The sequence below is a fragment of the Adiantum capillus-veneris genome, chromosome 2 (genome assembly GCF_014529385.1).
Source record: "Adiantum capillus-veneris isolate H3 chromosome 2, ASM1452938v2, whole genome shotgun sequence".
In the NCBI taxonomy this organism is placed as follows: domain Eukaryota; kingdom Viridiplantae; phylum Streptophyta; class Polypodiopsida; order Polypodiales; family Pteridaceae; genus Adiantum; species Adiantum capillus-veneris.
This window is the reverse complement of record NC_140932.1, coordinates 165,660,768-165,677,658: the sequence shown is the minus strand read 5'-3', so window position 1 is coordinate 165,677,658 and position 16,891 is coordinate 165,660,768. Positions and strand designations below refer to the sequence as shown.

General features: G+C 41.4%; 1 pseudogene across 1 annotated transcript in view; it reads left to right on the top strand.

Moving 5' to 3' along the window:
- LOC147464009 (protein NDH-DEPENDENT CYCLIC ELECTRON FLOW 5-like) overlaps positions 1-11,499 on the top strand; it is a 36,765-nt pseudogene extending 25,266 nt beyond the window's left edge. The window contains exons 2-5 of the transcript XR_015185555.1: positions 947-1,432; positions 10,885-11,035; positions 11,145-11,177; positions 11,251-11,499. The product of XR_015185555.1 is annotated as a protein NDH-DEPENDENT CYCLIC ELECTRON FLOW 5-like (transcript). The remainder of the gene's footprint in view (positions 1-946; positions 1,433-10,884; positions 11,036-11,144; positions 11,178-11,250) is intronic.
- The last annotated feature ends 5,392 nt before the right edge of the window (positions 11,500-16,891 follow it).

Sequence of the window (16,891 nt, the reverse complement as noted above, 5' to 3'; positions counted from 1 at the left end):
CAATTAGAGGACAATCAAGTTGATTGTCCAATTACAGGACTAGTGTTTAAAAGCTATGAGATAGGGAGGCATCCTTTTAATTAAAAATCGATAGGCTGAATATGAGAGGAGCAGCGTTAATAAAAGCGCAAGGTTGCTAGAGGGTCAGCATTATCAAAACGCTATTAGAGGGGCATCAATAGAGCTAGTCGGCTGCAATTCCAAATTCCTCTTCGGGGTGACCTGTGGTCTTGTCTGATAGAGCTGATCCAAGCCTGTGTTATCATCGTCTGCTTCACAAATGACCTCCTCCATCGTTGAGGATCACAAGCCGAAGACTTCTGATACCATGTCAGAATAGCGTGCGGAAGCATAGATGTGACACACATTCGGCACCGGGACATGCACGAGAGAGAGAGAGAGAGAGAGAGAGAAGAGAGAGAGAGAGAGAGGAGAGAGAGAGAGAGAGAGAGAGAGAGAGAGAGAGAGAGAGAGCTCCAATCAACTCTGATCAGTTAGATACAAAGTAAGAGGCCCAAGGCCCTTATATATTTCCCACAGAAAGTTGCCCTATGCAACTCAAATAAATTATGTCAAATACATTGAGGCTCGCTTTAACAAGATTCTCCCCTTTTTTTCTTTTGTACTGTGTACCTTCTTGCTAGGGGAGATGTAGCACATTAGACAATTTCAAAACTCATAGAAGGATCTTTTCAACACAAAAAAATAAAATAAAATAATATGAATTATTGCTGCTGACTTTATATTGTTATTAAGTGGCAAAGACTATCATGTGAATCTCAAAGCTGCTCATAGGATGCAAATACTAGAGTTGTTCTATGTCTCAACTTAAAATTGTTTCATTGCGTGTGTGTTGCCATTATTCTTGCAGTCTGAGGGTTTCTACTGTGTTCTCTTCCTCTCTGGGTTAGTGATTTACAAAAGGTACATGGTTGAAGCCATGCAGGTGACTCTAAGGTGTGCCAATGAAATCGAGATGACTGTCACTTCAAGCTACATAACATTATTACCCTTACTAATCAAGGACTTGCATCTGCTCTTACGCTCACTAATAAGGAGAAGACCTTTGAGGTTTACTGCTTCTGTCTCAACAGCATTCGCAATCAGGTCTTCGCAAGCAGTTTGTTGTGTGGGATTGGATGGTTGCGAGTATTTTAGTCCAAGTGAAGCTGCTCTAAAGGCTGCTCAAGGCAATCAAAATGGGTCTTTCTTTGAGAAGCTGAAAAGGTTTGTGGTCCCATTTCAGCAGGATAAATCTAAACAGTCCGAGACACCGAACGGCATAAGTGAGGTGCAAAAACACAGTGAAGGCAACTCAAATGAAGATCAGATGCACTGGTTTACGGAGAAACCTGGGGAAATTATTTCTGTCACCAATGGAGTACATAAAGTCTACTCCAATCCTCCAAATAAGATGCGAATAACAGATGAGGTAAGAGTTTGATGTTTGTGGTACTGTCAAGGCTTCAGTACGGATTGACTCATGTACCTTTTGTTGGATGTATTGCAAATTCTTATGCTTTGTCTTTAGATTGGGCAAAGCAAAAGAGTTGCTTATTAGATAGTGTATCCATGTTACATATGAAAATCCTGAACAGATATATTATTGCATTGTTTTATTGAATCAAAGCATTGAAAAATTTGTTTTCACTCAACGTAGATAACTCTCGTCAATATCAGTGATCTCCATTTGCTTGAAGTGTATGTTTAATTATCAAAGCTTGTGTGTTTCTGTTTATGATGGTCAGAAATAGAGCTCAAGCTTTCATAAGCTATGATATGTACAAAGTTTAGGCTTTTTAGACCAGTGTGAGTTTGTGCAAGGTACACAATGCAGATCAGGCAGCTATTATACCGAAATCTGTTTAGTGTATCAGTTATGCCATTTGGGGCATACCATTGGATGTAAGAACACCTTGAAGAGACAGAATTGTTGTATAAGTGATTTTACTCATGGCAATGTGGTGTGCTAGTGTTCTAGGGTCCTGTTTCTTGTGGGTGTATCGCCCATCCCCTAGAAATGGAGTTAGAATAGTAGTGTAATTCATTGCTAGCCACCTTATCTGTGTTTCCATCACCCCTATTGGGCATTTTTCTCTTGGACTTCATTGCTCTTTGACATCTTGGCTCGGCTTTATAGGCAAAATAGTATTTTAAAGATGCTTAGTCTGCCTTTTGCTGAATTGTGGGGCACAAGTAAGGCTCTAGGGATGGAACTCCGATGTTCCATGTGGACTCTCCTCTTCTGTCTCTCTCTATCCAAGTTCTGTTATTTGCAATTTTTATTTGTGTGTTGCGACTGATTTCTCGCTTGGAGTGTCCAAGCCTGTAACAGTGATATCAAAGCTCAGACGATTCTTCTTCTCCGAAGGATCCGATCCTTTTCTGCAGCACATGGGTTCTTGCAATGAATCCGATAGAGACAACACTCTAACTCTTAGTCTACAGGGAGATGAAGAAAAGCAAAGTCCCAGCACGGGATTTCACGAGATTGTGACAAACACTAACTTATATGTTGGTTTCCTTCCTTTGATTTTTATTTAATTTTTGGGACTCTTTTTGAAATCACTATACCCGAACATTGCATGGCCAGTGTGAAACGATTGATGGCCGAGAGTTTCACCCGCAAGAGTCAAGGCTAGGCAGCCACAAGACGACTGGGCCGATCAACACTGAAATCTGACTAGTAAAAGGGAGGCTAGGCTCAGTTAGTCATTTGGGCCTTGGCGAGACTTCGTAAGTTGGTGGGTACTAGGAATTTAAACCAAATGGACAAAATGGACACTTGGCAGTCTGTGAGCCATTTGCACGGACACTCAGCAAGGGGAGCGCCCAAAATCGATTTCAACAAGAGAAGAGGTTGATTTAAGTTCATTGTGAGCTATTGTGTATGTGTGAGTAGAGTGTGCAGGTGATCACAACTTTAATGGAAAGGTTGGCTTCTCCTCTGTCTTATGTAGCACAACGATTCCGCTCTCGTGCACCTCTCTCCCGTTTTGAATACAGAATCGTGATGCCGAGCTCAAGGGCTATTCATCTGGCGAAATTTATGCTTGATTACCGAGGCAAGAGCCTCTTGCACAGGTATCGGATTAGCTAACTGCTAATCTAGAGCAAGTACAGTTGATTTAGAGAGATTTCTCGCAAGAAATCTCATTTAAATCAAAGAGCAAGTAGCCTACACCTGCAGGATCTCAATGGCTAACTTCATGGGTAGCGTTCGGCACGCAAAACGTAGCTCAAAACAGAGAATTATAGGGTTGCTGTAATTTTTGCAGGCTTAGGGTTTTGACCCTTTTTTATGCCTAAAAGTCCAAGGAGCTTCGGGGAAGCTAGGGAACTGCTAAATAGGTGTTCTAGTGCATTTCAAAGGCTAAAACAGAGAATTCAGCGTGCTGTATTTTCTCGCCAGGTTTGTAAAAGCGCTCTAATGTGCGTAGAAAGGCACCTGCTACATGGCGATTTTGTCTCTGAAGCCTTCTATTGTCGTTATGTTGCCGAAATTTGACTAGAGTAGGAAATCTGCAGCCCAATAAAAGTGGGACAGCTTGTAGAAGATTACAGGTTTTTCTCCAAGTTCAATTGGAATAAAGAAATACCAAAAGGGGCGCCAAGCTTTGGGGCCAACAAGGTGTCATTGTCTACTTAGGAGCACTATAGCTACCAAGTTGTGGATTCCAGTCACGCTATTCGTGAAATTACTTTGTGTCATAAAGTACAGGTAAAGTTAAACACGTATAGATTGGGTGAAAGCCTAATTTTACCGCCCTTTAGTAAGGTTACAGGCCGGTTTCATGGTTCCCATCACGTTCCCCAGGCACCAGCGTGCGTGGTTCGAAGGTTTTCTAGCATACAACGGAACGCTGCCCCAGACAACGGCCTACGTTGTTCCGAGGTTTTCAAACATAGAACGAAACGCTCCCCAGGCATCGGCCTACGTCGTTCCGAGGTTCAAACAATACCAAAACAGTATTTTTCACTTCTCCACCCGGGAGTAAAATCATGAATCAATGGTAGTAAAACCAAAGTCGAACATTTCAAATTGGCACCAAAACAGGTTCAAAACCGATACCATCCATTTCAAACAAATTCCAACAAGATCACCAAACAAGTTCTCAAACATTTTTCAAACTTAAAAAGCATTCTCAACATCAGTCGAGCTCAAAAAGTCGAATGACTTTCCATCCTAAAACCTGCACCAAAAATTAGGGTTAGGTTCATTCCATAAGGTCGTAGCCGAGCACAGCATGGTCCATCAGCTCTTGGACAGACAGTGTTTTCTTTGGCGGCGATGGTAGTCCCAAGATAGCAATCACACTGGACCTCCAAGGTCATCTGCTCGTGAAGAGACATCTACAAAGAGATGTGGAGGAATTTTAAGTTAAATCTGCTAGGGTTTCCATGGCAAGCATTTCAGGATATCCCACTCTGCCAGAAGTTGCACTCCAAAGGAAGATGTCAGAAACCATATAACTTTGGGCAAAGTTTTTCTTGAAAGCTTGCCAAGTCCTTGGAAGTGTGCAGCTTGGTAGCCATAGACATCAACATCTGCTTGGCACTGCTTTTGAGAAAAATAGTGACTCGAAACAAATCTTAAGTCCTCTTGCAAGTGATGTTTTTGGCTTATCCCTGTAAGACATGAGCGGTGAAGACGGAAGCGCGCCTGATGTGCGATTTATGAAGGGTGGAGTGGCGAATAAGTGCGGGGTCGAGGGCCGAAGATACTTCAAATAAATAAGCCCGGGGTCGGGGGCCGAAGATACTTAAAATAAAATTCCATCAGTCTTTGGTTTTCTTGTCTCCTTCTTTGGTAGGAAGCGGGATGCTTTCAGAGAAGCACACGACTGATGCTCTAATACCGTTGTCACAAGACGGCCAGCGTGTGCCAATAGAAAAGAACAGATTGAACAACTTTAAGCACTACAAATAACAACTGAACAAAAAAAGAGAGACGACACGCGACATGGAGTGGCGGAATTCCACCCCAGAGAGTATTGGCCCCAAACCTTGGTGCCCCTTTCAGTATTTCTTTATATCGCATCAACTCAGCACAAGCCGGTACTCCAGACTCTGCACCTTCTCTAGGAGGCATGCCAAAGAATGAGCCCTTAGCACATATTTAAAGGCCTTTGGCCTATGAAAAGCAGTTTACATGAAAAGCCTTCAAACTCTTCTGGTTCAAAAGCAATGCCAAAAAGCTGCCATCGTAAATCACGGAAATCTGTACAATTGCCACGTCAACAGTCAGCGCAAAACGCGGAGATCCGTACAGTCTGCCACGTCATCAGCCATCAAAAAATCTGCAGTGTTCGTACAACTGCCACGTCATCAGCTCATGCGCAAGCCTTTGTGTGTAGGTCCTGCTTTATTTTAATCCGTTATGTCACTTGGGGCCCCCTCGGACGGGGTCCCCATAAGTTGGTAGGACTTCTTCTTCTGTTACTTGTTCTTCTTAGGGTATAGGCCCCTTGGCCGGCATTTGCAAGTTGGCTCCATTCTTCAGGGCTTTGACACGTCAGCAGTTCGTGACAGCTTCTTGATCTTTCACTTTGCCCCAAGCTCGGCAAAGTTCTTTACTTTCATCAATCGTGCTTGGGTGAGTATCCATGCAATTTGGAACCAGTCCTGCTTTCATCTTGCCTTTTCTGCCATGTTCCTCAGTTGCTCTTGAACTCTCTGACCTGTCTTCATTCTGTTCTTGCTGTGCCTTTTTAGGGCACTTCGTGGAGACGTGCCCATGTTCCCCGCATCCAAAACACTTCCCCTCTTTGATGTAGTTGGCCCTCTCTCGAAGAGTGAGTCGGGGTCGTGAATCCTTGTCTTTCTTTTCTTGGGAACTCTTCCTCTTTCTACTTACATTATTAGAAGTCTGTTGGGTTCTCCGATCTCATCAGTGGGGTAAGTCAGATTGCTCGAATGTGTGGCAAAACCCCGTTTCGCATGACCCATCAATTCTTGAATAGAATTTGACTTTTGTTCCAAGCAGTAGTCTCGGATCTGTGTAGGAAGTTCGCAGCAAAACCGCTCAATCTGTTCTTTGAACGAGACCTTCTTAAATGAAGAGGCTGGTAGAAAAGAGCTCCGAAATCTATCGCAATAAGTGTCCAAAGAATCTCCCTTGGTCATTCGAAGATGATTTCAAGCAGTTCGTATATCTCGTTCATACTCCCGAGTCAGCCAAGAAGAAATTAAAAGCCTCTTAAACTTCAACCATTTAACTGGAGCTTCCTTTCTCAATAGAAGGGTGGACCACCATGTTCGAGCATTTCCCTTGAAGAAAGATGTAGCCCTCCGAATCTTGGAGTTCTCTGAGTAATGCCCTCTAGAGAAAGCTATGTCAAACTGCTGTATGAAGGCCAAAGCCCTTGGGAGCATCTCGAAATCCAGAAAAAGAGTCAAACTTAATTGATTGTCCACCTTCTTTGAATTCTCTTACTTTCTTGCTTTTATCTTCGAGGAAGTCATATTGGTTGGCTTTATGGAAATGCTTCTTCTTTGCATAAAACATGTGATCGTCGGAGTCCAAACTGTCTGAGGACGAGTCCCCTATAGGACTGTCAGAAACTGGGCGAAATTTACTTTCGCCTTTTTCTTGCCCTTTTCAAAGCTTTGCTTTTTGCTTCGCTTTTTGCCTTTTCTGTCTTCTTCGCTCAAGTCAGAGAGCTAGGACTGTCAGAAGAAGAAGAACCTGGGTAGTCCTTCAAATCGTACATGCTTCTTCTACTTTCTCGCCGATGCAAAAGAAGATTGATGACCCAAACAACCCGGAAGTCCATTCCTTTCTTATGCTTTTTATCGTGCTTTTTGGATTTTTTGTTTGCGTCCAAAAGTCGGCTAATCTGTGTGTGAACCACCTCTTCTAATTCTTGCTTTGTAAACATCCTTGGAGAAGGAGGTTTCTTGAGTGCCGGTTTGATGGGTGGCTTTGTGGCCTTCTGCCACCACTGGTGTGTACTTCTGCGAGGGATTGCTTGGGCAAAATTTTGCAAATTTTGGATCCTTCGCAATTTAATCATCTGCTTTGTTGCCTCGTCAACCAATTGTCGATGTCCCATCTCTTCAATCTCGAACTGAGTAGGCCGAGGTGGGCCGTACTCTTCCTCTGATTGCTCATAGAATCTTCTCCGTGATCTCCTCCCGCATTCGCAGATGCAGAAGAAGTCGATTGATTTCTGTTGGAATCCACAAGTGCCGCAAGTAAAGGATCGGATTTTCCGGTAGAAGAGAAATTGCCGCGCTCTTGATACCACTGTAACAAACTTGGACACATCAAGTCAAGATTCTACCTCGACATAACAGAGATCACTTCGAGACAATTTACAATCCACAATTAGGTCGACACGGCCCGGCGTAGTTCCGTGCCAAGAGTATTGGTCCCAAAGACCCCCTTTCCATATTTCTTTTTGTATTAATCTGTGTTCAAAGTACAAGAGAGTGGGTAGGTGCTCACTCTCAGACTCTGCGTCCAAATGCTCTGAGAAGTGAGGCCTTGCCCACTTATTTGAAGGTAAGGGATGCCCAAAAGCAAAGCCCCAAAAGCACTAACTCAAAAGCAGTTAGTGTTCAAAAGCAACTTGGCGTCAAAGTCTGCAAAAAGCTGTCAGTGCAATTTTCGGCAGGCCGTACGAACAGTCACTCGAATTGCGGAGATTGTCCATACAGTCAGCGCTATATGTGGGATTCTGTACGCCAGCCATTTGCTTTAAGTTCCTTGTGTCCTTAGGGGTCCCCTCGTCACTTAGCCATAAGTTAGGACAACCTGCTTGATCACTTAGAATACCTTTCCTAGTGATATGCCTTGTATCCCTCCTCTCTAGCTGCTCTGATCTTTGCACAGATGCAAGAGAATCAGGAAAAGGAGACTCTCTCAGTCTCTTCTTCTCCAAAGCATGATAGACATGATTTGCATGATGATTTGAATGATAAAGATGTGATTTCTCACAAGCATGATGAGTTGCATGAAGATGATGTGATTGTTCACAAGGATGATGTGTTTGTGGATGCTTTTTCTAGCGAAGCTAACCTCGTTGTAGATTTGATCAATCACGAAGAACCGATCTTGGCTTTCGAGTCGAGGTCCAAAGAACCCCCACAGGAGGATTCGATCATTCAGGAAGAACTGATCTTGGCTCCCGAGCCTAGGTCCAAAGAACCATCACAGGAAGTATTTTGTGTTCGCATGATTGATACGCACGCATTGTTCGAATGTTTCATTCATGATCGTTTCCTGTATTTTAGTCAACGTCCTTATGTGATCCCTTTTCCTAGGCATGACATATTGTATGTTTAGCACGTTTCGCTCATGAATGAGCACGAATGTATGCGGATTTTTCATGAAAAGCTGACTTCATTTTAAGCCCTAGCGTTTTTGCATCTGCCAGCAACCTCAGCGTTTTGCAGATCTATCGCGACAGAATCAGCCCTAGGATCAGCGTTTTCATTTTTCAGCGCGTCGTCGTCGCATCGTCGCCATCAACATTGTCACCGACATAGAGTCAGAAATTCAGCAAATAGAAGATTTGCAGATTTCAGCCCATAGCGTTTTTGGACAGTAGTAGAAAGATTGCAGATTTCAGCCCTTAGGTCGATTTTGTCATCACCGTCGTCATCGTCGACATAGCCTAGACTTGCATCAGTCACATGCATACCATTTGTACCAGATTGTGCAATCAATAAGTAGACCACTCTCGCCGACGAGAGTGGGGCCTTTGGAGGAGGGTTTTACGTCTTTGGTGTCATATCTCTCTTCTCTCTCTATCTCAGTCTCATACATTTGTATGCACAGTGTCCATTCACTTTGTTGTGATCATAGCATTCTCTCACTAAGAACGGAAGGCTCTACCTTCCATAAGAACAAAAGGAACCTTGAGCACAATTCGGAGCACTCATCTTGAGCAAAGCGCAAACAATCATTCCGCTGCACCTAACAACGGGTATGGCATTTCCTAGGGGAAAACCGTCGGGTTTCAAAAGTAGTTTAGTGAGGTGAGCGATAAGTTACCTGGAGGAGGCAACTCCAAAGGGAAGACCAAAGCAAGTCTCGCAGTACCTGGGCCTCTGAACAGAGGTACTTGGTTGTTGTCACGCCCAAATCAAGTTGGCGAAATGGGTCTCTCAAGGGATTAGTCATGGCCCTAAGAGTGTAGATAATTCTGGCCTCTCGTAGTCCAGAGGAAACTAGTGACAAAAGTGTCTACCTTTGGTTTCCGGGTGCATAGTCCTGGTCGTTCTTCTTCTATATTTTTTTGGTGTATGAGGGGAGCGGTCGGGCATGCCCTACCCGACTCCGAAAACAAAACAAAAAAGTCCTAACAAATCTAGAGAACCAAAATGAGCGCCAAGCTAGAAAGGACCCGGTGCTCAAAAACGACCGACCGTCCAACACCAAGTGAAGATGACCGTAGTGGAGGTTGAAGCTGAAAATAACGGCCAAATAGCAAAATAAATTGCGGAAGTAGATAATGGAAGTGCAAAAGATGAGCGTATCATACCCATTGGCTACTTATGAAGCCGGCGGAGAGAGGTGGACATAGAAAGATTTCAAGGAAGGAGGCCAGAACGTAAAGTTGGATACTTTTTTAGGACTTTTGAGATGAAACGAAAGCTTTGGCACAGCTTTCTCAGGAGGCAACTTCAGGGAAGCTTCCAAAATCAGAACGCTACCTCTTTCCGAAGGGAATGAGAGGCAGTGGTGGCTGACTTTATTGCTTCATGGACATGCACCAGGTACTTGGGTGGGATTCAAACAGTTGTTTGACGCCTGTCCTATGGTTGGCACCTGCTTATGAGGCACATACTCTCACAGTTTGGAAGCGCCCAGGGATGAGAAGACCGACGCTCTTTTATTGTACAACCAGAGGTTTTTGGAGTTCTTTTCTTCCCCTCGCTTCATTTTAGATGGTCTCTCTCGAGATGGAGCTATACTGTTGCGGTCTGCTTCTGGAGTCGGAAAGGTATTGCTTGAAGTAGAAGGTCGCGAGCATACAAGGGATGATGGCCCATGCACAGGACGGCTATGCTTTGCTCATGGGATCATTGGCTTTTGTAGATGAGGAGTAAGGAGAAGCCGTTGGATAGAGTTGAGGAAGTGTAGGAAGAAGGTGAAGAAGTTCCTTGTTTGACATCAGAAGAGAAGGCAGAGTGGGATCAGTAAGTGGTGAAAGTGCTACACTTGTAGAGAGACCAATCATATTGCAGCGAAGTGCTTGATAAAGGAAGAAAGTCCAGTGGACAAGGTGGAGACAGCGAAGGCAGTAGAGGAGAGACAAGAAGAGAAGGGTTAGACTAAAGGAGGATTGATCTCAGATTTTAAGGGGATACCACAGGATAAAGAGGACGAGAGTACTGAGCTCTTCCAAGCGTAGGGCAAAGTACGAGATCAAGAGGCTCTGATTTTCTTTGACAACAGGGCCAAGGCTTCATCAGAAACGGGACAGAGGCTAACTTCATTTCATCAGTGATAATAATGTATGTGTTTGTGGGCGTTTGCATGCTCCTTTATATAATATATACATCTGAGGCTTACATGGCAGAAACCTTAGTAAAAGTCTGTGTCATGATGATGGCATATAAAAACCCCTTTTATGCTGTGGTTCTAAAGTTGTGTCTAGCTGATAAGGAAAGAGACAACAGCTTGCAATGCAAAGCAAGGCAATCATTGGTTGCTGCAGCTTGTGAAGGGGTAGCAAAAATTTTCTCTCTTAACAAAAGCCTCAGGCAGGCCAGCAAGTAGTGTCTCTGGAGAATTGAAAGATATCAATATGGAGAGCTGTCTCTGAGCTGCTTTGCTTTAAGGTTTCTTTCCTTTGTTTGGTTCTGCGTTTCTAAAGAAATGCCTGTTATGAATGAATAAGGCCCATGTCCCAGCTGTTTACAATTTTGCAGGGTTTGCGAAGGTCCTTACTCTTTGAAAATCGTGGGTTTGAGAACCTGGTGGTGTCCAGTCCAGTCACGGATGGAGACAAGCCCTTCATATCAGTCGCTTACAGCACAGTTCTTTCTCCAATAACATTAGATAAGGGAGAGTCTTGGAGAGGTGCGCAGATTCTGCTTCCAGATGTGAATTAAGGAAGCTGTGAGCTTCGATACAATGCTGTAGAATGAGTTTGATGATCGGCTGGTTATCCAAACTAGCCTGACTTCAGGGGCCCTCACCAAGCCGAGTTTCACTTTACAAGGTGGCTTCACTGGTTTTGGTCGACTTTTTCTTTGCTTTTTGATATAGTTTCTAACATTGTCATGTTGATGCAGGTTTCTTCACATGTATAGTGTCGTATCGATCCAGATTTAAGGCTGTGATACCATGACGACGCCCCATTATCATGCACCTGCCGCATTTTCATCAAAAAAGCAGCCCTTTCTCTCAGCAGTCCTATGAGCACTTAATATCAGTCTACTCTTGTAAGTAATCAAAGTGAGAGTATGCGGGAAAAGAGCTGATTGTAGAGAAACCGATGAGAATTTCTCTTATCTCAACAATGCACCTTGTTGTTTGTGCAATCAATCAATCTCTCTCTCTCTCTCTCTCTCTCTCTCTCCCCCATCGCCTACAGTACTTGTGCAAGCCCTGCATCTTATTGGTTTACAATAGATGGCTTCTAAGTTTCATATCTGCTACATTGAAGGACAAAATACGTTAATGTCTCGGCCTAATAGCGCTACTGGCACATGCCAATAAACCATTCAGCTCAGCTATGGAAAATGTAGCTTGCAGTGCCAATTCGTTTCAAAGAATTACAGCTTTGTGTCACAACTATGCTTACTTTTGTGAGAGCAATCAGCTAAGGGAGCGTGCTTGCTTCGAGTGGTGAATGCAAGGCTCAAGCGCTCTGATAAATTTGTGTGTGTGTGTGTGTGTGTGTACATTTCTCTCTTGGCCCTTAAAGAAATTGTACCTAAAGGAGTGCGGATGGTGAAAAACTGGCTTGTGTGTGTGTGTGTGTGGTGTGTAGAGAGAGAGAGAGACTTTCCTTGTACATCTTTTTGGTGGGTTTTCCTCTCTTTGTGGTTTCCCACAGAAAGTTAAATCAAATTGATTTACAAAAAAGTGTGTGTGTGTGTGTGTGTGTGTGTGAGAGAGAGAGAGAGAGAGAGAGAGAGAGAGAGAGAGAGAGACTGACACATGTATTGCCATGAGCACTTACTAAAGATTACCATAGTTTGATTCGCCATAGGTGTCCAGTTTGGATGCAAATAATGGGATCTTCACGCACATGGAAACACTTCCTACCTCTTTGGTTGTTCATTTAGGATAAGTGATATGTCCCCCCAACTTGGGCACTAATTCCAATAGATTTTGTGTGCTTTGGGATGCAAATAAGTCCACATCTACAAGAATCACGGTCAATTCTAGTGATCCAGTGGTAGGAAGAGACTCACGGTCAATTCTAGTGATCCAGTGGTAGGAAGAGACTCCTTGAATCATTAAATTATCCTCCAATTACTAAACAAGGAAACTCTTTTGAGCAAGATTGGCACTCTCTCTTGTAGATGACAAGGATAGTTCCATGACATCCAAGGTAAAGCTCAGACGGTGATTCATACATATGTAAATTGTCTTTCAAAGAAAGTGTAGAGGGCATCGTCATTCTTACATTGCTTGGAAGAGAGCTCGTCATCTAAAGAATTTCAAGGATGGAGGAAGGCAAATACCCTTTTTCTCCCATGATAGGACCTTTGGTGACATTGGCAAGGTCCTCAATTTTATGCCACTTTAATTATGCTTTTGAAGATGAAGACTTTTGAGAGACCATAAAGCTTCAATGTGTCTCTGCGTGCCTCCAAAAGTTGTATCATCAATGGCTAGCCTTCGGTCTAAAGAAGCTTCAAAAACATGGAAAACGAGAACCCAGCATGCAAAGTTCCCGCATTAGTGTGGTAATGTCCTCATCCACCTTGAGAGAGATGCTTCCCAATTGAGTCATCAAACTCTAAATATAATTAGTATGAGATGCTAGAGGAATTTGATGCTCTTTCAAGCTTGGAGAACTCAATTCTAGTCTTATATAGAAGAGTCATAAATATAGTTTCTTTTGGAAGGGTAGCCCTCAATTGGTGTTAGGTCCTCTCTCTCTCTCTCTCTCTCTCTCACACACACACACACACACACACACACACACACACAAATTTTTGACTCATGAACCATCAAATAAATAAATGATAAGTTATTGAATACTAAAGAAAATGTGAATGAAGTAAACACGCTAGAAACAAAAATTGAATCTAGGAAAATTAAATTTTTGAATGACATGTGGCTCTTTCAAAATGGTTTCACTGTTGCTCTTAAACAAAGTTAAAGCATAAATAAACTTGACATTTGATTCTCTTTTTCTCCCACAATTGAGATCGTCAAGTTGACTTGCTTGTAGTATTTTAAAGTAATTAATTTCTTGGATTTTAAGCACTGTACATTTCAAAATTTGTTACCTTTTCTATTTTCAAGTTAATGATAAGAAAATTTTATTTTAGTAAGAGTTTATTTTTTTCTAAGTTTCCATGCTACGTTATTTTGCATTTTTTGAGATATGTTTCTTTTTTTGGTTTGATAAACTACCATTCCAAGCTAATTCAACCACATGATTCCTATGACTATGAATGTAAATTGTAGTTATCTTCGATACTATGAATTGTGGCTTTTTTAGTCATCTTGTGCTTCTAATTGTTCATTGTACACCATGCAATTTATAAGTTACTATTCTAGAATCAAAGCATCCATGAAAGATTCAATCTGATCTCCCCTTTATATCAGATAAGAATCAAAATTGAAAATTGGTATTTTTATACGATACTTTTTAGGACTTGTAATTATTTAAAATGGGTGAATAGATATATTTATTAATTAAATTTTGAAGATAGAATATACCTTAAAAGTTATCTTTGGGTAAGCCTTAAATTATCAAGCTATGACTTCATTGTAATCTTTCTGAAAGAGGAAGACTCTATAAGATATAGTTGTTTTTCATCATGTAGAGCTTTAATATCAGGGTATCATTTCCACAAATTTGTACTAAATCAAGTGGGTTAATGGGAAAGGATTGTATCTATTTTATTTGTGTATGTATCAAATTGGGTAAGGTTTCTTGAAAGAGTGCACCCATCGTGTAAATTAAGCATGATTCAAAGGTATTAATAATCTCTTGAACATATGTGATATAGGCTAATTTAAGGAGTGATTTTTATGTTGAGATAATTTACAAGGTAGCCTTCATACCTAATGCTTAATTAAACTAGCCATCTCCATTGTCTCCTTTGTCTCAACCCTTTCCTAGATCCCTTGGTGAATCAAAGTCACCTTAAAAGCATACTTACATTTGGTATGTCTACACCTAGCTCTAATGTGGCTATGACGTCATCTCCGGAGGTTCATCATTCAATACCCCCTATATAATGTGCGTTCATGGGGTATTAAAATAATCTCTCTTTAATATGTTTGAATGAATAAAATGATTTTTTATTTTAGATTTTTTTTTCAAAATTGAATAAAAACCCATTATTTTAATGTATCTCTGTTAAATTACCTGAATTTTTTACATTTCAAAGCCCCTCCTTTCAAACTCACATTATACATTAACATGATTACATAAAACCTCCCCTCCAGGACGTTATTTTCTTTGTTGAAGAAAATATTTATGGATAGCTATCAAGTACTTTCTTGGGATGAACTTGGATAGAAGCTTTGTATGGTCTTGCGGTTTCACTTAACAATAGGTTCTCTATAGACATTATGTATATATGCTAATCTTGGTAACACAACATATACTTTGACACATGTAAAAAAGAGAGTGCGTTTGTGAATTCTACCAAAAACTTTCAAGCCAACATTATGATATTCTACTCCCATATACAATTCATTCACATGACTATTCGGGTTAATGTCCAAAGTTATTATTATTAAAATAGTTTGTATGGAACATCACCAAATTATCTTCTCTAATACTATAGGAGTATGACCATATCTAAGAGAAAATTTTGGTCTTTCATGGTCTTGAATGTCTTTGATGCACAAGAGTATTCGTATCATTGGATACTAAATTTTTGTATGATAATGCCCACATATGCTTTAGTCCCGTATGATCATATCCAAGAGAAAATTTTGGTCTTGAATGTCTTTGATGCACAAGAGTATTCGTATCATTCGATACTAAATTTTTTTATATGATAATGTCCACATATGCTTTAGTCCTTAGGGATTGGCGATACTATTGGTGCGAAGGAGGTTGCTCACTCTCTCTTGTAACGTCATGACTCCACATTGATGATTGTTGAGTTGAGTGCAAGCATGGTGACAGCAGGGCATCATCTTCTTCTTTAACTTGAAGCAAATGTCATGTCTATGCAATTTGCCTTCAAGTAAATAAGGAAGCGAGCACCATGGACACCCTTTCCAAGTTCACGTGTATGGGTGTGCATGCGAGAGGGAAGCCATGGGATCAGCTTCCCTCTATTGGGATGTAAAAGAAGCCCCTTTTTGGACCTATTGCTAGAGTGCATGGACCTTACCAAGTTTTTATAGAATTTGAAAAACCTAACTAAATTTTGCAGATACTAGGGTGAGAAAGTCTTAAGAGTAGGTTGATAATTAGGATTCTATCTGGGACGGGAACAAGAATGGCACTAGCGAAGCAGGAGAGGTCGTGCATGGGAACCGACGCAAATTCGGAGGCGGAAACTGTGGCTTTAGTTTGAGAAGAGTGGGAGTAGGGATTGAGCGTATAATTAATTAATGAACGCTCGGGTAGACCTAGTATGTTCTTGCAATACATGATACATCATTGTAGTTTCCTCACCTAGTATACTGAATTGGCTCAAGACTCAAGTGGACAACCTTGACACTAAGTGGGACCGTGCATTTATTAGGAGGGGTTAAGGGATCGACAAGCGGAAAGTGAAGGACGACCTCGAGGCACACTAAACCTGGCGAGCGCAAAAATCAAGGCGGCATGGAAACTCCACTACCCTTTCACGACCCAAATTTGAACCATGACCTCCGCATCGGGTTTTGTGTCACAAGGCTGACCAACTCACCCGCGTGCACGTTGTGTAACCCCTCACGTTTTTATGAGGTTATATTGTGAGTTAACGCAGGCTACCCAGGTTTTTGAGGTTTAATTCGTGTCCGAGTTTAGATTTAAATAGTTTGTGTGGTTGCAATCACCTTGGCTTTCGTGCGTGAACTTCCCCATTGTGGATCCCTTTACCGCTCTTAATAAATGTGGGTGTTACTTAGTGCTGACGGCATGACAATAAACATGCTAGCTTGAATGTAAGTCTTTGATTTTTGTGCAAATTAATCATTTATGCACAATAGCTTTCATAACTGCATTTAATGTAATGTAATTTGGAGAGTGTTTGAATATAACCACAAACCCACTTAGGGGTTAGGTTGTTTCCTAAAACTTGTAAAGATATCCTCACATAATTATTAATTTGTGTTATGTTCTATACCAAAATAAAAAACTTGCACTAATATATAATTAATTTGTGGATTTAAGTTTTCACAGATTTGAAATGTTGTAAACACACTAAAAATAGTAAATACATGTGAATGAATATAGTAAAAATAATAAATACATTAGAATAAAATTCCCAAGCAAAGATTTTCTCATGGCCAAGGTCTAATGTATGTGATTTGATAGATTTAGTTGGTAGGGTGCCTCATGTGCTCGGGCAATTAAACTCAGAGTATTAACCTATTTAATGCCGTTAAATTTAGAGTTGTCAAACTCAGAGTATTAACCTATTTAATGCCGTTAAATTTTTTTGCATGCTTTATGCTTGTGCATGGTTGAAAAACTAATTGTCCACCAACTAGCATAAAAAAGCATTGATCTTGACATCCTCATTGTATAATGCCTCGATGCAGTGTTCGGGAAAAATGTGTCTCAGCTTAATA